Raw genomic sequence first — 27,272 nt, forward strand, 5'->3', positions numbered from 1 at the left:
AAAATGTGAACACATCACTCCTGACCTGTTACCACTTGAGGCCGTGATGCATCTTAAAATTGCTCGCATGACAACATAAACCCCTTCCTACCTGTCTCAGAAACTGACCCTCTTAAGCGGGAACAGATCCTCCAGAAGTACGAGCTCCTTACTGCTCAAGCCACAGAAATTCAAGAAAAATAAAACCTACTACCGTTCCTTGTCTGGAATGGCCCATCTGGAACTCTGTCCCCACTGAGATCAAATGTAACCAGTTCACATTCTTATTCAAGAAAGAAGTAAAAAAATGATTGTCCAACAAATTCCTTTCCCATGGAGGACCTGGGGACGCCCCAGCTACCTTTTTCACCCCGTCATTTGTCTGCTGCCTCCTGTCACACCGTAAGATGCTGTAAGTCTTGGTCCTATGTTTCATTTCACCCCCCACCATTACTCTACCCATCGGTACCTCAGTGAACACACTGCCTTTTGTCTCCCTACCCTGCATCCCCCTCCATAACTACTTCAGCACACTACACTGTTAATCGTACTCCTCTGTGATTTATTGTCGATTTGTTGGCTATTTACACTTTTTATATAACTTTCACACAGCTGCTGTTCTGTTTATGTATCCCACTACGCACCGTGTACTATTTATTCTTATTTTGTTCTCAATGTATGACTGATATTGTTCTGCTTTGTAAAGCACCATGCTACCCTGCTCGTTAGTGCTAAAATGCCATATGCGTTCACCTCCTCGGGTCAATCTATGGAGCTACTCTCCCTACCCTGGCACCTCCCTAGCATACCTTCCTCAGAACTTTTTGCATTCATGTATTCCTATTGCCTTTGGAATTTTTTTAATACAATTGTTGTTGTGCACTATTATTTTTTTATTGACACTTTATGTAATGTGCTGTTATATATTTATTTAGTTAGGACCGTGTTTCCATAGGAAAAGCATTTATTGACTTGCCTATAACTTTGGCGTTGTTTGACCAATTTTCATGAAGTTTTCCCCAAAAAGTGTCAAGTTAAGTTCCGGTTGTCATGGATAGTTTGGGGATGATCCGTGCAGTGGGGACCGAGAATTTGGGGTGCAAAATAAGGGTGCGTTTGTAATGTCAAATCCCATAGGAACCTTTAGCCACACCTATAGCCTGAAGCGCTGAATGGACTTACACTAATTCGGGAGGGAGAGAGGTAGATGTTGGTTCAAGAAGTGCCTTTTGCCTATTTGGTATAAATCCGTTCAGTAGTTTTTGTGAAATTTAAGCCGAAAATATAGTGATATCTCTGGCCATGGATATTTTGCTGTGGTTTTGCAATTAATCGGGAATGCATGAGCCAACAGGAAAGCTCTGATTGGCTGCAACCTGGAGCCGCGGGTAGGCGTTAACTTGAGCGAGGCAGTGTTGACAGAACTAATTCAGTTGCGAGACCCTTCCCAGCCGTTCTAGAGGCTCATGGAGCATTGTCTCCTATAAAACTAAATTAACAATTAAAATACCAAATACCAAATGGGTATTGTATACAGTGCATGATTATTTGCATTTTCATTTAATTGTACATATGACTAGTTTCACTTTATCGATAGTTTTCTCAGTAATATAGTGAGTACTGAAGGGATCAGTTATAGTCCTGATGAAGAAGCCCCAGAACTTCGAAGTATGTTGACTTGATTAGGAGTATCCGCACATTACACGCAGGACATCTCCGACCCACTGCTTTTAACAGGACAAGCTCCAGGGAATATTAAAGTTTCTTAGTTCACAGGGGCCAGGTTCCTTTTAGTTTCACTTTTCTCACTCACTCTTGACCCTTCCTCTCACAACTCCTACACCACACATAGTACTGAAGATCAGTGCTCCCACGTAGTCACAGGTTGTAGCACGCCCTGTCCCGCAGCGGGACGGGAAGACCCCCATGATGAAGCATGACACCAAGGGCCCCTTTGGTGTGTGAGGGGTATTTAAGCAAACACTGTGTGCTTCCAACCAATGTAGGAGACACACCTTTGACAACAAGAGAATTTCCACTGAAAGAAACCCATCTACAGGTGGATCCTTGTGTTTTGTAATGGCTGCAACCTGAACTGAAAGTTGCAGCCGCCATTTTATCTATCTGGAATGGTTCCCAGGGCTGAAAATTTCTGAAAAAGCTAACATAAGAGGTCAGAGTAGAGGTACTCCGATCCGATGTTTGAGAAATGGGGGAGTTAGTGACGCAAGTTATGTGTCTAAAATGGAATTTTTTAATCATGATCAATGTTCGAAACGGTGCCGCTCCCGTCAGTGCGGTGCCCCATGTATCATCACAGGGACATTGCAATTATCAACATTGTCATGAAGAATGGTGGAAATATAAAAAAGAATATTAGTGAATCATTAATACGCATTTTTATAGAGATATTGAGATTTTGATAAATGTTATTATAGAATTATTTATATAGTAAGTTATCTACTGATATGGTTAGAATTAATTATATAGTTATCATTTTTTAATGTGGTGGTGGCTATTGAATTCCTGCTTTTGCTTTCATTTTTTGTGATGTAACCGTGGGGTTCGCGACGACCAACATCATTGCGATTACATCCCTCACCACGAAAACGGAAAATAGGTTTCAGTGATGGTTGTTCTTGAAATACACCAGAAAAACATGAGTTTGAAGTGCACAGTAATAAACCCCTAGTGTGTAAAATACAGTAATATGTGTGCATATATGCGTTTTCACTTTATGGAAAAGACGTGACCGTCACAGTTAACGGCAACGTCACGACATCCCGAATAACTGCGAAAACAGAAAATAGTTCTGAAGATGGTTTTTAAAGAAACTCAGTACAAAAATATGAGTTTAAACATGCTTTGAAAAAAGTATGTTTATAGTAATATGTGTGGTGCAATGTTCAGAATGTTTTTTTTACATATTATTTTTGGATGTATTGGCGGTCATTGAACGTCTGCTTTTGTTTTCCGCTTTTGCGACGTGTCCGCGGGCATCGCGATTACCGACGTCATCATGATCTACGGTCACTGCGAAAGATAAAATAGGTTTTAGGAATGGTTTTTATAGAACCTCTCTACAAAACAAGACTTTGGAGAATACTGTAAGAAACCCCTAGTGTGTAAAATACTGTAGTATGTGTGGATATATGTGTTTTAGACTTTATGGAAAAGGTGCAATCACTAAATAACCACGGAAAGTAGGTCTGAAGGATGGTTTATAAAGAAACTTAGTACACAAATATGAGTTTAAGCATGCTTTTAAAGAAGTATGTATATAGTAATATGTGAAGTGCAATGTTCAGAATGGATTGTTTTACATATTTTTTTTGGATGTGTTGGTGGCCATTGAATGTCTGATTTTGTTTCCCATTTTCGCGACGTGTCTGCGGTGATATATATATATATATTTATATATTTTGTAGAATGCTGTCAGCATGAAAGTGAATAAAATTAGGTAGTGTGTTGTATGCCTTAACACGAAGTCTTAATATTGGCTGTTGTTTAAAAAACAGAAATGAATACAGACATGGATATGATTTTGAATCTGTGGAGTAAAGCACACCTGCTGTATCTTATTTGGAAGTAACATGTTCCTTCAGGAATGTGCTGTGAACTTGTGACCTACTGGTTCCACTGGGATGCTAGGTACACTGAGCTAAGTGTGTATTGTGGGGAAGGGAGTTAAAGAGACAGAACATTTTTTTTTAAGTTGAAGAGTGATGACACAATTTAAGTGGTGGCAAGTTTTAATTTCCAACTCAGGACTATGTAATAAACTGTTGTGTAGTATTTAAATTTAAAAAAAGTGAAGCTAGCTAAAGGTTTGAACTCCTGTTTCTTTTTCGCGATTTCTCTGCGATCATCACAAATATATCGCAAAAATGCATCGACAGGAACTTTGTTTTGAAAGCGAGGGAAAGGGTTAACAGATGCTAACCATTCACAAGTGGAGATGCAGCAGTCTAAAACGAAAGACATGATTTCATTTGCTGCCTTTCTCATGATGATAGAGTTCAAAGTTAAAGAGGTTGCCATTTTAGAGTTTCTTTATATGAGAGTGGTGTACCATTCTTGTGCTTAGTTTTTAGGCATGCTAACAGTGTCAAAAGTATCCACAGAGGGCTAAAACAACAATATGATCTACAAACTCAATTTACTTTTATGTACATACCTTTTTAATCCTTTATAAAAAAAACTACATTAAAAATGAAGATGGATATTGTAGTTAGACAAAAAAGAGTATCACAGTGACGTGAAAAATATATAAGATGAACTGTTTGTATTAGAAGATATGTGTTTAAGATGTTCATGGTAAATTGTTTGAGAAGAGAAAAATTAATTAGCGCCTCTTTATTACATTGTGTATTTTTTTGAGAAATAACAGTACAGTCTTGTGGAATGTAGCAATGAGGAACTAAGAATGTTTTAAATGTCTAAACATGTGCAGAATAGATACATCTGTTATTAGCATTGTAGTAACATTATTAAAGAGGAATAGTGTAGTGAGAAATTAAAGATGAGAACATGTCCGCCTGTATATGAATTAGAAAGCAGTAATACTTGTTAGGTATGTATTGGGAGGTGCCAATATGATTTTAAATATATGTGAACACTTTGCATATACATAGATGGTGAGATATGTTTTTTGTGCTTGCAAATAGCCATATATATGGTGGGACTTTTGAGTTTACTTAAAGATACCAAGAGGTGTATATTTTTGGAAAGATGGCTTGAAGGTGTACATCTATTAAGATATTCCATTTATATTTACATGGTGATCTATTTTCAGTAAGGCTGATGAAAATTACATGTATATGGTGAGGGTTGTGTTTTTTTCTTTAAACATGATTTGTTGAAAATTGAGGTGGATTGATAGTGCAGAATGCCTAGCGAGTTCTTGTGCTAGCTTCATTTCAAATGTAACTTTTGTTTGAGATATGCTGAATATATGTTTTAGAAGCAGAAGAAGTATTTGAGAAAATCATGTAGGTATGCCATTTGCAAAAGGTTTTGGCCTTTGAAAAATTTCAAAATGTTGTTTTCCATTTTAGAAACTTACTGATGCATGTGCATGCTCAGTAACAAAGCAATGTATGTTTCTAGAGAGCTATGTATGCAAATATATATCAAGTGTGATACCTAGGCTTCTCTCGCACATAGCTCAGAAGAAAAGAATATATACAGTAAAACTGGTAGTTTGATACTGACAGAAGGAAATAACCTATGAGTCAGATATATAGTGACAACTGGTATGTATCTAACAGCAATGAAAGTACTTTCACAGTTAGTCAGACAGTATTCAGGCACTCATGTAATCACCCAATCAATATCAGGCAGTCATCAAATTAGTGATTCACTATCTATAGAGTTATTCAATTACCTAGACACTACACATGTACTCTTGCAATCAGGCAAGCAGAACGTATGTAGTTATTGAACTATGCAGGCACTACCTATACTTTCTTCTAATCACCTGGGTACTAACTATTTATTTGTCCAATTAGCAAGGCTGTAACTACTGAATCATTATAACATTTGCGCAGAACCTATGCAGCCATCTAAATACCCACTTACAACCCATGTAGTCATTGAAATACTGAGGCACACGTGCTGAAATACTGAGGCACACGCTTGCACTGATGAAACACTCAGGCACTACTCATTCACTGATCTACTTAAGTAGAGAGTACCATTGTAGTAAAACTATCACCCATCCAGTACCTATGCAGTCATTTAATTTCTAAGGCAATAGACTTGCACTAATGTAATCACCCAAGCAGTAAACTTACTTTCATCAAATCTCTCATTAACAATGGACTCATGCAGTCACTCAGACACTAGGCAAGCACCCATCTAATTAGCCAGGCACTACTGATGTACTTATTCAATTATCCAGGCACTACGCGTGTAATTATCTAAACATACAGGCACTACTTGTTCACTCAACCAAAAAAAATTAGCAGCATCCAATTGCTGAAACACTATTCATGCACTCATCCATTAGGCTAGGTGCTATGCGTGGACTTAAACAATCATGTATACACTATCCATGCACTCTATAAATCATCTATAGAATATGTATGCACTGTTGCAATCATTACTAGAGTTGCACTCATTTAATATCCCACCAGTATCTATGCATGTATTGAATTATTGAAGCATTAGTCACACACTTGTCCAATCATTCAGGCTGTTCTCATGCACTCATACTAGAAGTATACCCATGCAGACAAGCAGGCAGTAAGTATGCAGATATGGAATCACCCATGGAGTGATGAAATAGTCAGGTAATCATCTAGGCACTACTTGGATCCTCATAGAATCACCTAGGAACTACCTTTGCACTCATTTATTCATCCAGGGAATATTGATGTATTCAACCACAAACCCATGGGCCCGATTCACAGAACTAACTTAAGACAAAATCCTAAACTTACTACCATTTTGTATTCACAGAAAGCACTTACTGCTTTTGGTATTCACAGAATGCACTTACTACTTTTGGTATTCACAGAATGGATATACGACTACTAACTTTACGTCCGCACTCGGGCCGGAAATTCCGGCCCGGAGGCGGAGCTTCCGGCCCGGAGGCGGAGCTTCCGGCCCGGAGGCGGAGCTTCTGGCCCAGGGGTGGAGATTTTGGCCATGGCTAAATCTCCCCCACTGGCCGGAATCCCCACCTCTGGGCCGGAAGCCCCGCCTCCAGGCCGGAAGCTCCGCCTCCGGGCCGGAATTTCCTGCCCGAGTGCGGCCGTAAAGTTAGTAGTCGTAAATCCAGTCTGTGAATACCAAAAGTAGTAAGTGCATTCTGTGAATACCAAAAGAGTAAGTTTAGGATTTTGTCTTAAGTTAATTCTGTGAATCGGGCCCCATGTATTTACAGGTTTTACTCAGGAATATGTAGTCTTTTAGAACCATGTGGTGAATTATATATGCAACCTGTCACACACTTTTTGCAAGTACTCGGAAGAATTAGTGAGCTATATGGTTGGATTAAGATTATTGTGCAGATTTTTATATGCAGTGTTTCCCAAAAGTTTAATCTGATCTATTTGAATAGAAAAGTACCTAGATACCAAATACACCAGTGACACTGTGGTAGAGAGGCTCACAAACAGCTCTTGTTGTGTGTTTTTGAATTGACAGTGTTGAGACACTGTATGTACTTCTACACTTGGGTAATGAGGTGCAGAGCCACAAGCCATTTGGCTGCGCGGTGCTGCATTCCTTTCAAAGCACAGGAATGCATCATATTTACAACAATATGATGGCTGCCTGTGCTCTCCCCTGTGCTGGCGCACAACTGGCTGTCATGCTCCAATGGAAGCACCCTTGCACCATGGTGCAAGGGTGCCTGTGTTGCGGGGATGATAGTTTTTGTGCAGGAAGACACACCTTTCAACACAAAAACAATCACGAGAGACGTTTTCCTCTTTCTGTGGAAAAACTGAGGAGAAATAAAAGTATTTCTCCTTCTTGTGCCACACTACACCTCCCATGGGAGATGTAGAATTCTGACATATGCCCAGGTGTGCGAATTGTTGTAAGTCTAGGAATGTGGAAAAATGCATGGGTGTTGCATGGGAACACCCACGGGAACACCCACAGCAACACCCATGGCATGCTCCTTTCATACAAAGTGCTGCGTGAAAAGGGCCTGTATTTACAAGGGCAAGCAAAGCCATGCAGAGTGGCTAAACATGGCCTTGTAAATATGGAGCACCACACTATGCCAATGGTATTTTTAAAAAAGTGACGCTTTGGTGCATGGGACTTGTAAATCGCTCCCTTGGCTTGATGTTCATTTTAAAATTCACTACAGAAGGAATAAACTGGTCTTTCACCATGCATAAGTTAGAAGTGAGGTATGGTGCAGCTGTGTTGTAGGACAGGGTGGTAAAATGTTAAAAGTTAACTAATAAATAAGTTATATACAGTTTTGTGTTTTGCTTTGGGTTTGCTAAATTGAAGTAAGTGCATGTAATAATATAGCTAGGTTCATCTGTAGATTTACAACTGCAACATCAATAAAAACTGTTTTTGTAGTATGTGTAAGTCAGTAGTAAAGTAATTTGTACATTGGCTAGGGTAAAAACAAAAATATAATAGTTTTTTCTTTTTTACAGAACAAGATATACATAACTACACACAGAACGCCTTCAAAAGCTCAGACGAAAGATGCAACAGAAGCAACTACAGTATCTCTGCGGAGATGAGTTACAAAAAGGGCAGCATGCAGAAAAAGTGCTGAAAGATAAAAGAGCTACTGGTAAGAGGACAATGTCATTTCCTAAAAATATATGTGGATGTTTGCAAAGATTACAAAATAAAGAAATTACAATTATGACTATGAGAAACAATAAGAGTGGACAAAGTGTACATTGGAAGAAGAGAAAAGATTGTAACAAATATGGACACAACATAACCAGAAGACAGAAGCAGTTTAAGCAAATCAGAGCCAGGATGTTTCATAGTAGAGTGGTTGTAAATTTAGTGAGAAATTTAAAAAGTGTAGAAGAAGGAGAGATGCAGTGAAAGAGAAAGAAGGAGTTGAGAGAGTGGTTGATAAGGCCTTTGCTTTGAAGAGGAAGCTTATCATTTTGATTCTAAATAGAATGAAAACTGGACACAATAGTGACAAAACCAGAAGAAATATCAGTGAATAGAAATAAAGTTTGTACAGTTATTAGTGGAGAATGGATACATACTTCTAGTACAGAGGCTTTCTTTAATGAAGAAAGCTATCTCCAGGATAATAGATTAGTTCATGCTATTGATGAAAGTGGATGATGTTATGAAATGAAGAATGGTAGTCCTATAGCAAAATAGGTGATGGTACCTAGAAATGTAGAAGAAGTTATTGCAGAAGAGGTACAAGGAAGGTGTAGTCAGGGCCCTATATACAAATGGAATTGTAGTAGTGTTTGTAGTATTAGACAGCAATCCATTGATATATTAAGGAAATTCCTACATATCTTTCCAAGGTAAAGTTTAAAACCCAAAATAAGTTATACCACTCAACAATCCAAACTTTAGTTAGGAGGCCGTACAATGTGAAAACTCCTGCTTTATGTTTAGGAGAAATAAATAGAGCACCTTTGCATGGTAGTGTGGCAGATGTAGAAAAGTTTTGTGGTGATGTACAGTTTTGTTTCTTTGGTCCTGAGCAGGATTCTAGGGAAAATGAAGAGTTGTTAAGAGGAGGAGTTGCAGAACAGGACACATATATTACAGTTGATAGTTTTAAAGAAGAGATTACAAAATTTAACACAGTGTTGTCTAAAAAAACTAGAGTATTTTTGGATATGTTTTCGATGCACTTACTAGAAGATTTAAATACAGACTGTTTACTTATATTTAAAAAGTGAAAAAGTAAATAATGATAACTGGCAAAAGTTAGCTGTGTATTTATTTGTAGAGGGAAGGTTTAACCTCTCTACACGGCAAATTATATGTAAGCAATGTTACAATAAATAGGGCCAAAACCAAAAAAAAAATCAACATTTATTATTCTTTGCCACATTGCGAAGGGCCATTATGGACTGCTCTCCAGCACTCTATACAACTCCACAATCCATGCAGTATGAAGCCATCGGGCAAAATTGTGGAGCCAAATCTTGAAGTTGAGATTGGAGTTTTGAATCGGCTCTGCTTCGGTGTTGTTGTGGCTGCTATTGAAGTTGAGGGTCCTTCAGCTTTGCGTTGCCTTCATGCTGCTCACTATGAACCCCTATTAAAGAATGTTCTAGATAGATAAATTGGTGTGTTTTTATTCTTTTAGTGGAAAAGTATATTATCCAATCATAATCCTTTATTTTTCCGGTGACATGATTTTCTGTTTGGTTTTTTAATTTTTTAATTTTGGTGTGGTTTTGTAAAGTTTGAAAAAAATGGTTCTTTTTTATGGTAACAAGAATGGCAATTAGGACAGGAGGAGTTTGATAAATGTGCACTGCGAAATGTGCACAAAATATAAAAGGGGGAAATAAATTAGAATGTATGATTTGCGGCAGCATTGTGAATAGCGGCAATACACTGCTCACCAGCTCTTATAACAACACTACAGTACATGCAATACGTGGCCATTCTTGAAAACTCTGTAGCCATATCTGTTGCAGTAGTCTGTACCTCTTAGGGGACATCTGGCTGGGAATTGATGCTACTGATGTAGATGGTCCTCCAGCTTCCCTCTGCTTGATCAGCAGTTGGAGACGTTTTCTATGATAGGTTTTAAGATTATATAAAATGAACGTCATCCCACATGAGTCCCAAAAAAGTCTCCAGCCAAAATCTACCACCTGCTCACAATAAAGTACTGGAAAAGAAAATTCAAGAAGGAGGAGTGGGTGTATACCTCCTATTAATTTTACTGAAAAGTATATTATCCAATGATATTTCTTACTTTCCCGGTCATGTGATGTTTTCAGATTGTGCATTGAACAACTAGTTTTGCAGCATATGAGTTATATTTTGAAACTGTTCTTTTTTTTACAAATGTGTTATTAATATAAAGTTAAACAAATATGTTACTAAACAGCTGGACTCAAACTTTGTGTAAACTATGTCTATATATCTTTTTTACACTTTGTCATTTAAATTCGTGGCTTCTGATGTCATTGCGACCTCTGGTGTTGCTATGAAGAAGGAAAATGCACTTTTGATTTAGTTATTTCGACAAAGTTGAATTAGTATCTTACTAAATAGCTATACTGAAATCTTATGTAAAATATGTCTATATATGTGTTTTACACTTTGTTAAAAACACCCGGCATTCTCAGTGTGCCTTGGCAATGGCATCACACAGGCACTACCTGTTCAATAATCCCGGATGCCCTTTCTCCACCATTCTGCAAACGTGCCTTCTGGCATAGTACTAGTTGAGGGATGAGGTCCCCTCGGCTATTGAGGGTATTTGGGGGCCAACTATCCCTCCTGTTACCTCCAGCAAGTCCCACACAGTCAGTTTGCTGAGAGGTCTTCGGCGGCAACACCCCCTTTCTGCACCACTCTGCAAACGCATCTCATGACACACTACTGGTTGGGGAATAAAGTTCTCTTGGATGCTAAAGGACCTTGGGGACCAGGAAGTCCTGGTACTTTCTGTAAGTCCTATACAGCGGGATTCCTGAGAGCTGGTCAGAGGCCCACCCCCTTTCCACACCATTCTGCAAACACCATTGCAACGTAAAAAAACATGAATATTCGCTGAGAAAACCAAAGGTTATAGGTAAGTTATAGTTAAGAATTATCATTTAAAAAACCTTAGAAATTCACTGGAAAAAAACAACGGTTAGAGGGCTGTTATAGTTAGGAAATAGGATTAGAAATCCTTAGATATTCAGTAAAAAAAACAAAGGTCACAGGGACGTTATAGGTAGGTTCAGATTTCACATGCACAAACCCTGAGAACTTCAGCAGTTATAGTTAGCCAAACTAACTATAACTCGTGACCTCGCAATGCACTGCTTATGACCTCACATATTACATCACTCATGACATGGTTGGTGACATCACTGATGACATCCCAAATGACATCACTGATGACATATCTGGTGACTGTGAGTATTTCTAAAAAGTTTGAGTGTTAAATATATACACTAAGGTGAATTGATGAATCAGTGGGTGTATGAGTACCTGTATGGATGATTCAGTGGGTACATGACTGACTGTATGCAAGTGATTATACGTGTCTCAGTGTATGTATGGGTGTGTGAATGGCTGTAAAAGTCTGTGAGTTGGTCTGTAAGTGGTTGTTTGGGTTGGAAAGTAGGTACATGAGTGGCTGTATGGGATATTGATCAGTTGTCGTAGTGCCTGTATGGGTGTATGAGTGTCTGTGTGGGTGGGTGAGGGGGTGTGTGACTCCCTGCATGGATGAGTGAGTGGGTGAATCAGTGACTGTATGGGTTCGTGAGTACGTCAGTGGAGGGCTGTATAGGTGAGTGAGTATGCGTATGGCTGTGTTGGTGAGTGAATAGATGTGTCAAGTGGTATATGGGTGAGTAACTGCATGGGTGAAAGCCAGTATAGGTGAGTGTTGGTGTATATAAGTGACTGTATGTGTGAGTGTGTGATTGTGAGCTGCGCGGTATAGGTGAGAAAGTATGTGTTAATATCTGTATGAATAAGTGAGTTGGTGTGTGTATAATTGTATAGGTGAGTAAGTGGCTGCGTGATTGACTATGGGTGAGTGAGTAGGTGTGTGAGTAGCTCTATAGGTGACTGAGAGTGTGTGAGTGGCTGTGTGGCTGTATGAGTAGATATATCAGTGGCTTTATTAGTGAGTGAGTTGTTGTATGAGTGGATGTGTGTGTAGACCTATTAATTAATGAGTGGGTATGTAAGTATAGGTATGGGTGTGTCAATGGTTTCGAGAATGGTAGTGTGGAAGTTGGAGTGGGTGTATGAAAGGTTACATGGGGGTGTGAGTGGGTGCATCAGAGATTCTATGGATGATGTCATCAGTGATGTCATCAGTTATGTCCCTCACATGTCATGAGTGATGTAATATGTGAGTCATAAGCAGTGCATTGTGGGGGTGCAAGTTACAGTTAGTTCAGCTAACTATAACTGCTGAATTTCTCTGGTTTTGTGCATGTGAACTCTGAGCCTAACTATAATGTCCCGGTAACCTTTGTTTTTCTTAGTGAATATCGAAGTTAAAAAAAAATCATATTTCCTGACTATAACTTTTGTTTTTTTCCAGTGAAAAAAATAAATATAAATCTCTCTCTCTCTCTCTCTCTCTCTCTCTCTCTCCCTATATATATTATCTACTGGCGGTCGCCAGTAGATAGTTATAGTTAGGACCCTGTTTCCATAGGAAATCCGCAACATTCTATTTGGAATAACTTTGGCACCGGTCGATGAATCCTCGCGAAATTTTCAAAATAGGTGGGGCGCTACGCTCCGCTCCTACCCTGAAAGTCTCGGGGGGATTCGTCAAGCGGGGGCTGAGAAAAAAGGGGGGTCCCAAAACGCGTTTTTCCCATGCATTTTTCCATAGGACCTTTAGACACAGCTACAGCCCGAACGGCTGAACAGAGTTACTTGAAATTTGGCAGAGATGTAGTCCTCAGGTCAAGGAAGTGCCTTTTGTAGGTCTGGTGTAAATCTGTTCAGTAGTTCCTGAGAAAATAGCATTTAAATCAATATATATATGTGGGCGGAGCCTAACCACACATCTCATCCTGAGATCTGATTGGCTGTCAGCACTTCATCCAAGAAGTGTTGGCAGCCATCTTGGGACCAATATACATGATAGCACCTCATTAAAAAGCATTGCAGTTAATAGAAGATTTTAAGACTTTAGTTACATTATAAATCATTTGTTGATGGTACCATACTCATTTTAGGAATTGTGGTATGTTCTAAGGTGATTTCACCATGTGAAAAAGCCTTCTGCTGGGATATCATGAGTGAGAGAAAAATATTTTCTCATGCTTTTACCACAGAGGTTTGGAAGGTGATCTATAAGCTAAACTGAGAGCTTATTTTCTGTAAATTCACATTATCTTTCTCAGTCATGTGAGAATGAAGTCTGACATTCTCAGTAAAACATGTACATCCAACAAGGGCAGAGACTGTCAGTTGATTCCTTTGTGTTCTACTGCAGCTTTCCAGAGTGTTCCAAAGAACTACTAGAGCGCTAACCGTCCTACTTATGATAAATGTATGGCACACCTGAAGCCATCTTGCTTGGATTAAAGTGGTAACTCTTAAAACATTTAATTTAAAAAGGAACAAAATGAGGGGGTTCATTTTTCCATAAAAAGTATGATTAGTGCTGCAGAAAGAAAAATTAGGGCACATTTTGAGTGACTTCTCAAATCCTGACATGCAGACTGAAACATGCACTTTCAATACCAGCAGCAGTTTTCCCTGGTGAGCAGTAGCTTTACTACAGTGATCTAATGAGCAAAAAGAGTGCTAACATTCTGATTTTATGGCAAATGTGTGACACATTTGAATGCCTTCTTGATGGAATCAAAGTAAAAAACTGAAAGTATTTCCTACTGAGGAGACTGCAGTAAATGAGGAAATTAGGAAACTTCATAACAAATAAGTCTCCCAAGATGGCCACCAGAGACAAAAGAGCCCAAATGTAGCCCAAATATCACCCAGATGTAGCCCAAGTATAGCCCAATGACAGAATGTCCAAGAATGTTCTTAAAAACAACTAGAGCACTTACTGTCTTCATTATGACAAAAGTATGGCACACCTGAAGCCATCTTGATTGGAATAAACTGGTAACACTTAAAACATTTAATTTAAAAAGGAACACAATGAGGGGGTTCATTTTGCCATAGAAATTATGATTAATGCTGAAGAAAGAAAATGAGGGCACATTTTGAGTGACTTCTCAAATCCTCTTCTATTTCATTAAAAAATTCTGACATGCAGACTGAAACATGCACTTTTAATACCAGGAGCAGACTTCCATGGTGAACAGTAGTTTTACTACAGTGATCTAATGAGCAACTAGAGTGCTAACATTCAGAATTCATGGCAAATGTGTGACATATCTGAATACCTTCATGATTGAATCAAAGTAAAAAACTGAAAGCATTTCCGACTGAGGAGACTGCAGTACATGAGGAAATTAGGAAACTTCATAACAAATAAATCTCCCAAGATGGCCACCGGAGACAAAAGAGCCCAAATGTAGCCCAAAATCACCCAGATATAGCCCAAATATAGCCCAATGACAGAAGTGTGCAAAACACTTATTATTTTGTGTTTTTGCAGTGTTATATAGTGCAGACTTGTCAGGTATTGGAGTGCTTTACATGAGCATTGGTTACATCACACAAGAACAAATTCATTTTGGTTGTAGACATGGGGAGACTAAGTTATTTGACCAGAATCACAGAATGTCGAGCTGAAGCAGAAACTTCAACCTGGTTCCCCAGTTGCAAAGTCTGCAGTTCTGGAAGTAACACCACATCCTCTCCCCTAAGTGCAACATTTAATCAAGTTGTCAACTAGATAAAAAAACATAAAGATAACAAATAATTTAAAAGTGCTTTGTCGCTATTTGAAAACTCAGAAAATATGTCCTTATTTTAGTGTTTTAGAGCACTAACCATAATTTTGATGCCAATAAGACCCTCTCATATATGCAATTTCTAAAGGAATGCTCTAGGTATTACAGTTTTGATTACATCAAGATGATGTCAGGCGTTCCACACTTTTGTAATAAATATAGAATGTTAGCAATCTAGTTGTTCATTAGGATACTGTTGAGAGGCAGAGGCCAGGGGCACGGACTCTGAAAATTGAAGGCAGGTAGGAGGGTGCAAAGGCAACAATTTAACCACACTGAGCAGGCAGGAAGGGCCGTGGAAGCACAACAGACTATGGAAGGCAGTGGAAAGGGGGGCAGGGGCAACAAACCAACAATACAGGACTTGCAAGAGAGGCTGTTGGAGGGAAGATCTATTACGGGTCAAGGAAGCTAGGGGCGGTCCCCAGAGCCCCGGGAGCCACCACAGAACTGAGCAGGAGAGTGAGTCAGGGACAAAAGGGGCACCTTAATTTGAGCCGGGGTGCCTAGGAACGCTTGCTCCAAAAATGAAGAAAACAGACATATGAGACATGGAATTGGAGGCAGAATACAATGGCAGTTTAATGAGAAGATGCAACTTCAAAGAAACCGCAGAATAGAGACATAAAGTACAAAATACAGAATCCAGATAATCCTACAGCTGTCATGATATTCTCTGTATCTCAATTAATGGACTGACAGAGAGAGAGAGAAAACACATCTATAAATGCATCATGAGAAACAAGTTACACCAAGGAAAATGTTACCTAGGGACACTCACATTTACTCTTGGAGCAAGCATTCCTGCAATTACAATACAACATCTTTTAAATGCAAAAGTAAAGAGAACAATGGTTAAACATAACATGACATTTCATATAGGTAAAATAAGATACTTCAAGCAAAGCAGAGCAAGACATTTTAAGCAGAGGAAGACAAGAGCTCCCAGTTCTTGGGGAAAACCTGCACAGCCTGTTAACCTACATACAGACGGCGAGGTTGTCCGTCGATATCTGTGGGTGCTCCCTTTTTATATCATTTTGTGGGCTCCTTTGCACGCTACATCTACCTACGTATGCTACCCAAAAGCTTCGTCTGCAGATTTTACCAGACATTTCGTCATTTACCCACTTAATGCTGACAATGGACTGGGTGAAAAGGTCAGTCTCTCAGGCCAATCGCTTATCGTAAGTTCCATAGAGCAAGCAGAAAATAATGGGTATTGTACAGGAATTCAATATATTCATGTATAAAATCTCCTCAGTTCTCCTAACTTGACGCTCTGCGGTTGCCACTTCCTTAAAAGCGGGAAACCTGCCCAGGAAGCAAGTACCAGTCCAGGATGCAGCCTACTGTATGTCGACAGCTTCAGGGGGATGTTGAACTTTGATACCGAGCACGGAGCACTCGGGTAGGGTGGGGGCTACTAGTTTGGAGCAGAAGGCCTCGCAGACCTGCCTTCAGACTGCTATACACTAAAATTGCAGAGCTATGGTCAATTTAACAAAGAGGCCTACATATTGAACAGAAGGGCCTACACAGGGGTTTTATGCTGGCTGAGTGGTAAGGATGTCTCAGGATAATTATATAGCAACACAGGACCCGCTGGTCAATTTAATACGGCCTACAAATGCGGCTGGCAGGGCAAGGACAAGGGTCTCATACTTCAGGTGTGGACAGAACGGGCCAGGGGCCCCCTGTGATACAAAATCTACCCTCCTTCAAGGCTGTGGCAATGTAATAGACCATTGTGGGCAGAAGGAAGAGGCAATGGTAGTACAACCATACATGCCAACAGACCCGATTCAGCCAGGAAACGTCCAATGTTTTTAAGCTCAAATGGGCTTTATTTGATCTGTCTCCTGTCTACAATATCCTCTTTTTCAATGTAACTCAAAGGGGAAAATCAATACCCCAGTTTTTTTTCAAAATCTCCCTCTTACCAAGTTCAAAATGTTCGCAAGTATGGTACATTGGATCATGGAAGGAAATGGGATAGGGACATGGACTTGGATAACAGAGGACAGGAGAGACATGGAGAGGTGCACCAAACTGACCCTGCAGGGCAGGCATCAGGGTTTGCAGCAGCACAATACACCACACAGGGCATGCAGGACGGGAGTGCAGCACAACAATCCATAGAAAGCAAGAGGGAGGGGACAGGACCATGCACATGGACAACAGAGAACAGAGGGGCAAGAGGCAATGGTAGCTAGCTGACCATAATGGACAGACAGGAGAGAAGGCTGCAGCATAACAGACCATAAAGGGCAGGAGGGACGGATCAGGGGCATTACAATGGAACAGACAAGCCAGGAGGGAGGGAGTAGGGGTCTGCACATGTAAACAGAGGGCTGGGGGCAAGGGGGCAGGGCAGGAGCAGCAAGATAGCCATGGAGGTCAGGCAGGATGGGCACTAGAAGCAAGACACAACATGAAGAGCAACAGTGAGACTGTGATGGCATACACACAGACCATGGAGGGAAGGTGGGAGGGGGTCAGGGGCAGCTAACTGACCACACAGGGAAGGTGGGAGGGGCCATGGCAGCACAGAAGACCATGCATGGCAAGTGGGAGGGTTAGTGGCAGCACAATGGCTATGATGGGCAAGAAGGAGGGTGCAGGGGCATGCACAAAGGACGATGGAGGATAGAAGGGAGGGTCAGGACCTGTGCACAGACAAGAAAGTTCAGGGGAAGGGGCCTCACAACAGACCACACGGGGCAGGCAGGAGGAGCAGTTGCAGCACAACAGACCAGGGAGGGCAGAAGGGTGTGGCAGTACAATGGACCATGTAGGACAGGAGGAAGAGGATAGAGGCATGGCATGTGGACAGGCAGGGTGGAGGTGGCAGGGACAGGTTACAGTCATCTGACAATGCTAGGCAGGTGGGAGGGGAGTGGCAGCTCAACAGAACACTCAGAGTAGATAGGAGTGGCAGGTCCATGGGACATGGTGGGCAAAAAGGATGGAGCAGGGGCATGCACAAAGACATCGGAGGGCAGGGGGAAGGAGAATAGGGGCAGCAAGCTAAGCACAGAGTTTAAGCAGGAGGTCAATGATGGGGCATAGAATTGTGCAATGGAGGGCAGGAGGAGTGGACTGGTACATCATACTAAATTGAGGGCAGTGGCAGCACATCAGACCATGCATGGCAGGAGGGAGGAGGCTAGTCCATGGATTCACACAACAGAGGATAGGGAGGAGGGGGATGGGGCAGCAAGCTAACTGTTCAGAGAAGGCGGGTATTAGAAACTTTATTGTTTTTAAAACATTTTGTCTGTGCAAACTACTTAAAATATGAACAAGTATGCAGCATAATCTCACTTTTATTCAGGAAGAAGAAGACGTTAGTGACTGTGACTCCGGGCTCACTTGGCAAAAACACCCCCTGACCCTCCACCCCCTATCGCAAAATGTAATGCCCGTGAAAAGGGTAGGTGAACACAGTGTTATATAGAACATAGTCCTGAGAGCACGATTGAAAATGAAAACTAGATATAGTGTATGGTATAAACTATGCACCAAAAAGTGTGATATAAGATGAACCAGGCGTGAAATATAATATGCAATACATTGTGCGCAATGACAGATTCATTGGAGAGCGCGAGATAGCACAGGCACTAGCGCGTGCTATGCGATATGCGCCTTGGAGTGTAATATGCACAGGGCAGTGTTGTGTAACCTAACTAGTCTCTAAAGTTGTAATATAAAATATGTGCTGGGGAGTGTAACGTTGCATATGCACTGTGACAAAGATATGGATCCCAAATTGTAATATGTATGGCATAGCACTGTGCGTTATAACATAGGCATCGAGGAAGGCACGTTAGATGGGGCAATATAACCCGTGCGAAGACAAGTGTGGCATGACATTTTCACGGGGTGGTGTTACAGTGCACATGGGCTAGAGAGTGTCATAGCATATGCACTAGCTAGTGGAATACAATACAGAGGTGTGTGGCACTCGGCAGGCAATGGTGGGTGTAACACAGCATTGGGCTCTGTCAGGAGCGCGCTGTGACTCGCAAGTGATGTTCGTCCCCTTTCCAGAGAGTAAAATAAAAAGTATTACACATCCGGCAGTGGATGTGTGTTTTATTAACTGTGAGGGGGGTTTCTTGCATAGTTTTGGTCGAATTTTTGTCGAATCCCCTTTGAATGGCTTGGTGTGCATGTGTATTAAATGTGCCCGTCAATAGCTACCCATGTTTGTATAAATAAACGACAAGGGTGTCTACCGGGATTAGGCACGGTAGAGCATCAGACATGTCAGAGCTTCACTAGTGGTGTAAATACATTCCACGTGGATTAATTGCATGCATAGTCGCCTTTTAATGAATATCACGCAAATCATCATGGTGATAGGTACGTACGGTTTGTCCAGCATGTCCTAGGTGTGTCTATAAATATATATTTTTTAAAAATAATAAAAAACAGTGGCCGGCCCTGGGGATTGGGGTCAAAAAAATATAATTAGGAGACAGGCCCTGGGGGATGGGGTCATCAGGGCCAATAAATTAGAATAAGAAGGGGAACCACACAGCCCCCCTTCTTAAAAAAATAAAATAAATAAAAGACTGGCATCGTGCCGGAGGCCATGCCCTCTCCATGCAGCACTCTGCAAACGCGCCCCCAACAGGCATCTCCAGTATGCGCCAGGGAGCTGCGCTGCAGACAGGTGTTCTGAGGCCAAGCCCCTTTTTACACCTCTCTGCAACGCAGCTCTGTGGCGCTTACTGGAGGTACCTAGTGGTCTAGTGTGACCCTAGGGACCCTTAGGATTCAAGGGGACTTAATCTCTCAACTTAGAACAGCCACAGGGCGCGTTTACACAGTGGTGAAGGGAGGGGACGGGGCCTGAGGTGACGTGTGCAAACACGCACCATGGCACGTTTTAAATTGGGGATATAATTTCCCTTCAATACTGAGGGCCCCTGGGGGCTAACTAGCCCACCAAGTGTTTCCAGTAAGCGCCACTGAGCTGCATTGCAGAGAGGTGGTCCAGGCCGTGCCACTTTTTACACCTCTCTGCAACGCAGCTCTGTGGCACTTACTGGAGGTACCTAGTGGGCTAGTTGGACCCTAGGGACCCTCAGGACTCAAATGAACTTAATCTCCCAACTAAAAACGGACACAGGGCGTGTTTACACAATGGTGAAAGGAGGGGACGGGGCCTAAGTTAACGTGTGCAAAAACGCCCTGTGGCCTGTTTTAAGAGGTAGTTTTAATCCCCATGCCCTATTATATACTAGGGGCTTATAGAGGAGGTAAGGCTAATCACAGGGGGACCCCAACGCATAATGTTCCCTAGTGTATGTAGGTGTTTTCACTGTATTCTAAGTGTCTTTTAACATAGCACTGGCTCTAGGACTGGTTAGTCAGACTCAGTTACCACCAGTATCCGTCTGAAAAAGTTGAGGGTACAGGATGATTTTGCAACAAGGCTTCTTTCTGCTCTTCTTTTTTTTCTTTCTGCACGTTATCCTTCTTCCTGCACTTATCTTCGTATTTGAGGACTTCTGTTGCTTCTTTCTGCACTTCTTTTGTTTCTTTCTGTGCATTTTTTCTTCTTTCTTCACATGTCCTATCTCTGTAGGCATAGTTAGAAATTAGCATTTAAAAAACCTTTGAAATTAACAGAAAAAACCATAGGTTTCAGGCACGTTATAGTTAGGAATTAGCATTTAAAAAACCTCAGAAATTCACTGAAAAAACCATAGGTTTCAGGGGTGTTATAGTTAGCTGGACTTTTCACTTGTACAAAACCATTGAAATTCCCCCGTTATAGTTAGTTCAGCTAACTATAACTCGCGCGCCCGCAATGCACTGCTGATGACGTCACATATTACATCACTCATGACATGGTCAGTGACATCACTCATGACATCACTGATGACATCTCAAATGACATCACTGATGACATCACTGATGACATCATCCTTGTGATAGAGTGGCAGACCTCCTCTCACCCTAATATAACCTTTGATACACACATTCAAAAATAGAGACTAAAATTTTAAAAAACAATGGACATACCAATACCAGTTACAACAACCTCTTCAGTAATTCTAATATCCACATACACATCCACTCATTCACCAACAGTCCAATACAGTCACTCATACATGTACTCACTCATCATATGTACTCATACACCTATACATCCTGTTACACAATGCCACTCATCCATAGAGTTACTCACACACATAGTCACTCATGCTAATAAAGAATCAAACATACATTTACTTGCATATACAGTTATACACACACCACCACACTTACTTCTACGGAAACTTACACATACTTAGTCTTTTAAACAATCACTTATAGAAACACATACTTATTCATACAGGAACTCTTTCAATCTCTCACTCTCACATATACTCACATATATACACCAATAGTCACATATACTAGTTTAAAACATATGTAGTTACTCATAAAGACACTATTGAGACAGTCATTCACTCACTAACACACCCATACACACACTCATCCACCCATACAGTCCTGCACACATACTGTGTTCAACACATACAAACAGTGAGTCACTCATTCATGCACCTATGCACTACGTAATACCCCCACCGAACCATGCAGACACTCAGACTGATACTCAAAAAACCAACTAATAACCTATATAGACACCCATGTAGCTACTCACCAACCCATGCAGCCACTTATACACAAAGTGAGAGACTGATACAGATATTTACATATTTAAACATTACTCACTAAGCCATGTATTCACTATGATACACTTAATCAGTCAGTTACACAATCAATTTTTCAAAAACAAATCATCCATTTAGACACTTATATACCCATTTATTCTTCCATCGACCTTGAGATATACATATATAAAACATATTTAATTTTCAGAATAACACACATTCACTGGATGATGTCATCAGTGATGTCATCAGTGATGTCATTTGAGATGTCATCAGTGATGTCATGAGTGATGTCACTGACCATGTCATGAGTGATGTAATATGTGACGTCATCAGCAGTGCATTGCGGGCGCGCGAGTTATAGTTAGCTGAACTAACTATAACGGGGGAATTTCAATGGTTTTGTACAAGTGAAAAGTCCAGCTAACTATAACACCCCTGAAACCTATGGTTTTTTCAGTGAATATATATATATATATATATCTTGTTCAAAGAAGTACACGGCACACCTCTTGATGATATTAGATTTGTTTATTCAGTTCGTGACTGTCTCCTACGCATTTTGAACCGTAGTTCCTGATCACGGTAGAGTGTAATTCTAGTCCTTTTTTAATTTCCACTTATATACACTGTGAATTTCAATAGTGCATTATGGGTTTCGTAGTTTATACAAACATTTGATTTTTTGCTTTTTTTCATTTTTATTCAACAAACTTTATTGTTTTTTGCGCTATGCATTCTTTCACCTGTGTGGCGAATTTGAGCATCAGAAAACACAGTAATTTGGATGAACTTGAAACCCAAATCGCAGCATCAAATGAAAATAGTGAGACAATCAAAAAATTACGAGCTGACATGGATCGCAATATTGACAAACATGAAGAAGAAGTACAGCAGAGGAAACAACGCAAGTTCCGGAGAGATGAAGACGACTATGAATTTGGAACCATCTTCACATTTGCGAGAAAATTCGAAATTTACAAACAACAATGGGATACACAACCGATTGTAGAAACTGGGACTGGCTACACAACAAGTGGCTCTGAATCAGATCCAGGCGAAGGAGAACAAAGACAGACCGGCCTACGTAAATTTTCTTTTTTAGAGGAGATGAAACTGCTCTATCAAGAACAACAGACGCCCAGAGACAAACCAAGAGGACGTGGATCAGGTCGGACCAGGGCAAGGGGAAGGGGATTCTCTCACTCAAGAGACCAAGGAAAACAAGAAGAAGCAAGCGGCCCAAGCGGAAGGTACAACCTAAGGAACCGCGCGGTGGTCAGGAAATAAAATGTAAGGATTATACAATCCCTAATCTGGTCATCAATTTATCCAGATACACCTTATCTCAAGCGGAAACAACACTTCTGAACAAAGGTTTATCATTCTGCCCAGAGAAACATCAGGACCCCCTGGAAACGAAAATAGACATATATAAATATGTAAGGAAACTAAAACTAAAAAAATACTTTGCCAGACACTCGCCTAAAGCGGACTTAGATCAAATCCGAATATCTGACCCCACAAATCCAGAAATCTACAGTATCTCTGATGCACCACATCTGCGATTAGCCTACGAATTAGCAAATGAGACTGATGCTTCTGAACTCACAGACACCCAAATCTTGGGGGAAATGGGGCTACAATTAAACAAACGCATGCCAACCACATTCAAGAAAAAATCCAAATTTTGCCCAGCACTGCATCCAGGGAACAAAATTGATATTTTTTATGATCTGATTTTGGCAGAAATAGATACCATTCCAAATGTTGACTCAAAGAAAAAACCGGAAAACTTAACAAAAAAGGAACGAGAGGCTATACAATCTTTGAAGAACAATAATGAAATCGAAATTAAACCGGCCGACAAGGGCGGAAACATCGTAGTGCTTGACAAACAACACTACATAGAAGAAGCACTTCGCCAACTAAATGAAACAAAAAATTACAAAATCCTGATAAAGGATCCAACTGCTTCATTGATATCAGATCTACAAAGAAAACTAAATGTGTGGCAAGAAAAAGGCCTCCTAACCGAAAATGAGAAAGGATTTTTAATGGTTGAATACCCAATCATGCCAACCATTTATTTCCTCCCAAAGGTGCATAAAACACTTAATAAGCCACCAGGTCGTCCAATCATCTCCAGTTGTGGAAGCCTGTACGAAAACATATCAATATATGTAGACTTCTATTTAGCACCCCTCGTAACAACTCTGAGTTCCTACATAAAGGACACTGGGGACTTTCTGCGAATACTCATGAACACTGAATGGCAACCTACCTACCTACTGGCAACCATCGATGTGGTGTCACTTTACACCTCAATTGATCATCAAAGGGGCCTTAATGCGATTCAATATTTTCTAAAACAGAGGCCTATGAATGAATTAGAGCATTCTAAAATGCTGATTGAAATGATTACCCTGTGCCTGTACAATAATGTTTTTTTATTTAACAAAAAAATCTATGCCCAGTGCTGCGGTACCGCCATGGGAGTTTCTTTCTCTCCAAGCTATGCGAATCTCATGATGGGATGGTGGGAGAAGAACATAGCTTGGAGAGAGGAAAACGACCATCACATGTCAAACGTAGCCCTTTGGCTACGATTTATTGCCGATCTATTTATTTTGTGGAGAGGAACTGAGAAACAATTTCAAGACTTCTTTGAGGAGCTCAATGAAAATGATGTAGGTTTAAAATTCACTTACAACATAAGCCCAAAAGAAGTCGAATTCCTGGACACAAAAATATACGTCAAGGACAACCAGCTGCACAGCACAGTCCACCGCAATAAAACAGCAACAAATAGTCTACTCCATGGTCTAAGCTTCCATCCCCAAGCACTGAAAAAGAGCATACCGTACGGCGAACTGCTGCGTATGAAAAGAAACTGCTCGGAAGAACAGGAAATGGAAGTCAAGTTTGAAGAAACAAAAGAACGTTTCAAGCAACGTGGATATAAATATGCAGACATAAGATGTGGCGAAATGAAAGCAAGACAAAAAACTAGAGCGGACACACTACTACCCAAAAAAGCACGAAGGAGTGATGAAGAAAACAACACAGACACAGAGAATAATCTAGACAGCCTAAAGAGTATTATAACATCAAACAATGATCCACCACGGCTTATACTCACCTACAGCAAAGAAAGCTATGAAATTCAAAAGAGAATAACCAAATACTGGAATGTACTCAAAAAAGATCCAGACATAGGAAACTCTATCGGTGAACGACCCCTGATATCGTACAGGAGAGCGCCAAATCTCAATGACCATCTGATCAGAAGCCACTTTGAAATAAAGAAACCAGAAACTTGGCTACAAAAGAGATCGAAAGGGTTCACCAAGTGTACTTCCTGCAAGGCATGCAAAATCGGTAAAAATTTAAAGAACTTGTGTGATCCAATGGGCAAAAACTTTGAAATAAGGGAAACCATCACATATGAATCCACACATGTGGTATACATTCTCCAATGTGATTGTGGAAAACAATACATAGGCAGCACGATTTGTCCCCTGAAGAAAAGGATACTAGAACATATCCGAGCGATACAAAACAAGGACAACACATATGCTATCGCTAAACACATGGCCATGCACAAGGATAAAACCTGGCTTAACATTAAGTACTCAGGATTAATAACAGTTCCAATAAATGAACGTGGAGGGAACAGAGTTAAAAAACTACGTCGCCTAGAGTCCAGCATGATCATGAGATTCAAGACAAAACAACCACTGGGTCTCAACGGAGATGAGGAGATGTATGTTCACCTCTGATGGTGACTGAAGAAAAAAGATAGAAAAAAGATAAAAATCGTAAATTTAAAAACCCGACGAATTTGCTCTATCAAGTGAACTTGCAACAGGAGTACATAAACACAACCGAACTATGTGGAGAAAGACAACAACTACCAGACAGGGAATGCATTGAAAATGCTGATGCTCGCACACTCTTCATCTAACTGGCGAGGTGAGCAATCAAAAACACAGTAAAGGGCACTTAGCCCTCCACCCTGCGAAACACTCAGTTTAAACCTACCCCATGTGCAACTGCATAAATTATATTGGATAAATTACCAATACGGGATGTACGCTACTCAGCGACCAGGCCCAATCAGCACATGGAGGTTATATGATGAAAGTTCATCCAAATTACTGTGTTTTCTGATGCTCAAATTCGCCACACAGGTGAAAGAATGCATAGCGCAAAAAACAATAAAGTTTGTTGAATAAAAATGAAAAAAAGCAAAAAATCAAATGTTTGTATAAACTACGAAACCCATAATGCACTATTGAAATTCACAGTGTATATAAGTGGAAATTAAAAAAGGACTAGAATTACACTCTACCGTGATCAGGAACTACGGTTCGAAACGCGTAGGAGACAGTCACGAACTGAATAAACAAATCTAATATCATCAAGAGGTGTGCCGTGTACTTCTTTGAGCAAGATTTTGTACGAGACCCTGTCCTGGTCTCGACGCGGGCACCAGCTGATTAAGGAGCTCCCACTGTCAAATGGACACTTTTGCTCAGTGATATATATATATATATATATATATATATCGAATCCTCCTTCCGAAGTACCAGCCGGTACTGCCAAGATATATATATATATATATATTCCTCCCAGCAAAAGTTCCTTCTGGATACACAGGGACCCATGAGAAGTGGCGCACACGCCGGCGGAGCGTACCGGCATCAAAATTTGCATATAGTTCCAACGTAATGTGCGCTCTCAGGACATCAAAGATTTGGAAACAAGATGAATATAGTCGAAATGCGTTATGTAAATAAACGCTTTGTGCTATATTCATTTAGTTTCCAAATCTTTGATGTCCTGAGAGCGCACATTACGTTGGAACTATATGCAAATATATATATATATATATATATATATATATATATATATATATATATATATATATATATATATTCACTTAAAAAACCATAGGTTTCCCACATGTTATAGTTAGCTGGACATTTCCCTCGTAAAAAACCAATGAAATTCCCCCGTTATAGTTAGTGCAGTCAACTATAACTCACGCGACCGCAATCCTCTGCTGATGACGTCAGATATTACATCACTGTATTTAGACACCTATTTACCCATGTCTTCTTCCATTAATCTTTAGCTATACATATATTACAAATATTTATTTTGCAGAAAGACACATATGTAATCAGTGATGTAATATCTGACGTCATCAGCAGAGGATTGCGGTCGCGTGAGTTATAGTTGCCTGCACTAACTATAACGGGGGAATTTCATTGGTTTTTTACAAGGGAAATGTCCAGCTAACTATAACATGTGTGAAACCTATGGTTTTTTAAGTGAATTTGCAAGGTTTTTTAAATGCTAATTCCTAACTATAACGTGTGTGAAACCTATGGTTTTGTAAGTGAATTTGTACGGTTTTTTAAATGCTAAGTTATGTATTTATTAATATTTTTTTTTTCAGGTTTTTCACCGTGCGCGCACCGTGCACACGCGTTGTGGGCACTCGGTGCGCTTCGCGCACTGAGCACCCACAATGCATTATGCGTGCCGTGCG

The 27,272-nt window shown here is 40.4% G+C and overlaps 1 protein-coding gene across 2 annotated transcripts in view; it reads left to right on the forward strand.

Annotated features, from left to right (window-relative positions):
- LOC146830873 (uncharacterized) overlaps positions 1–27,272 on the forward strand; it is a 477,582-nt gene that overhangs the window by 199,587 nt on the left and 250,723 nt on the right. The window contains exon 2 of one of the 2 annotated variants that reach the window (XR_014961491.1): positions 8,115–8,257. The exons of the other annotated variant lie outside the window; for it this stretch is intronic. The gene's annotated coding sequence lies outside the window, so the exon portion shown is untranslated. The remainder of the gene's footprint in view (positions 1–8,114; positions 8,258–27,272) is intronic. 2 annotated transcript variants of the gene reach the window in all.

The sequence above is a fragment of the Triturus cristatus genome, chromosome 5_1, assembly GCF_964204655.1.
Source record: "Triturus cristatus chromosome 5_1, aTriCri1.1, whole genome shotgun sequence".
Classification (NCBI taxonomy): Eukaryota; Metazoa; Chordata; class Amphibia; order Caudata; family Salamandridae; genus Triturus; species Triturus cristatus.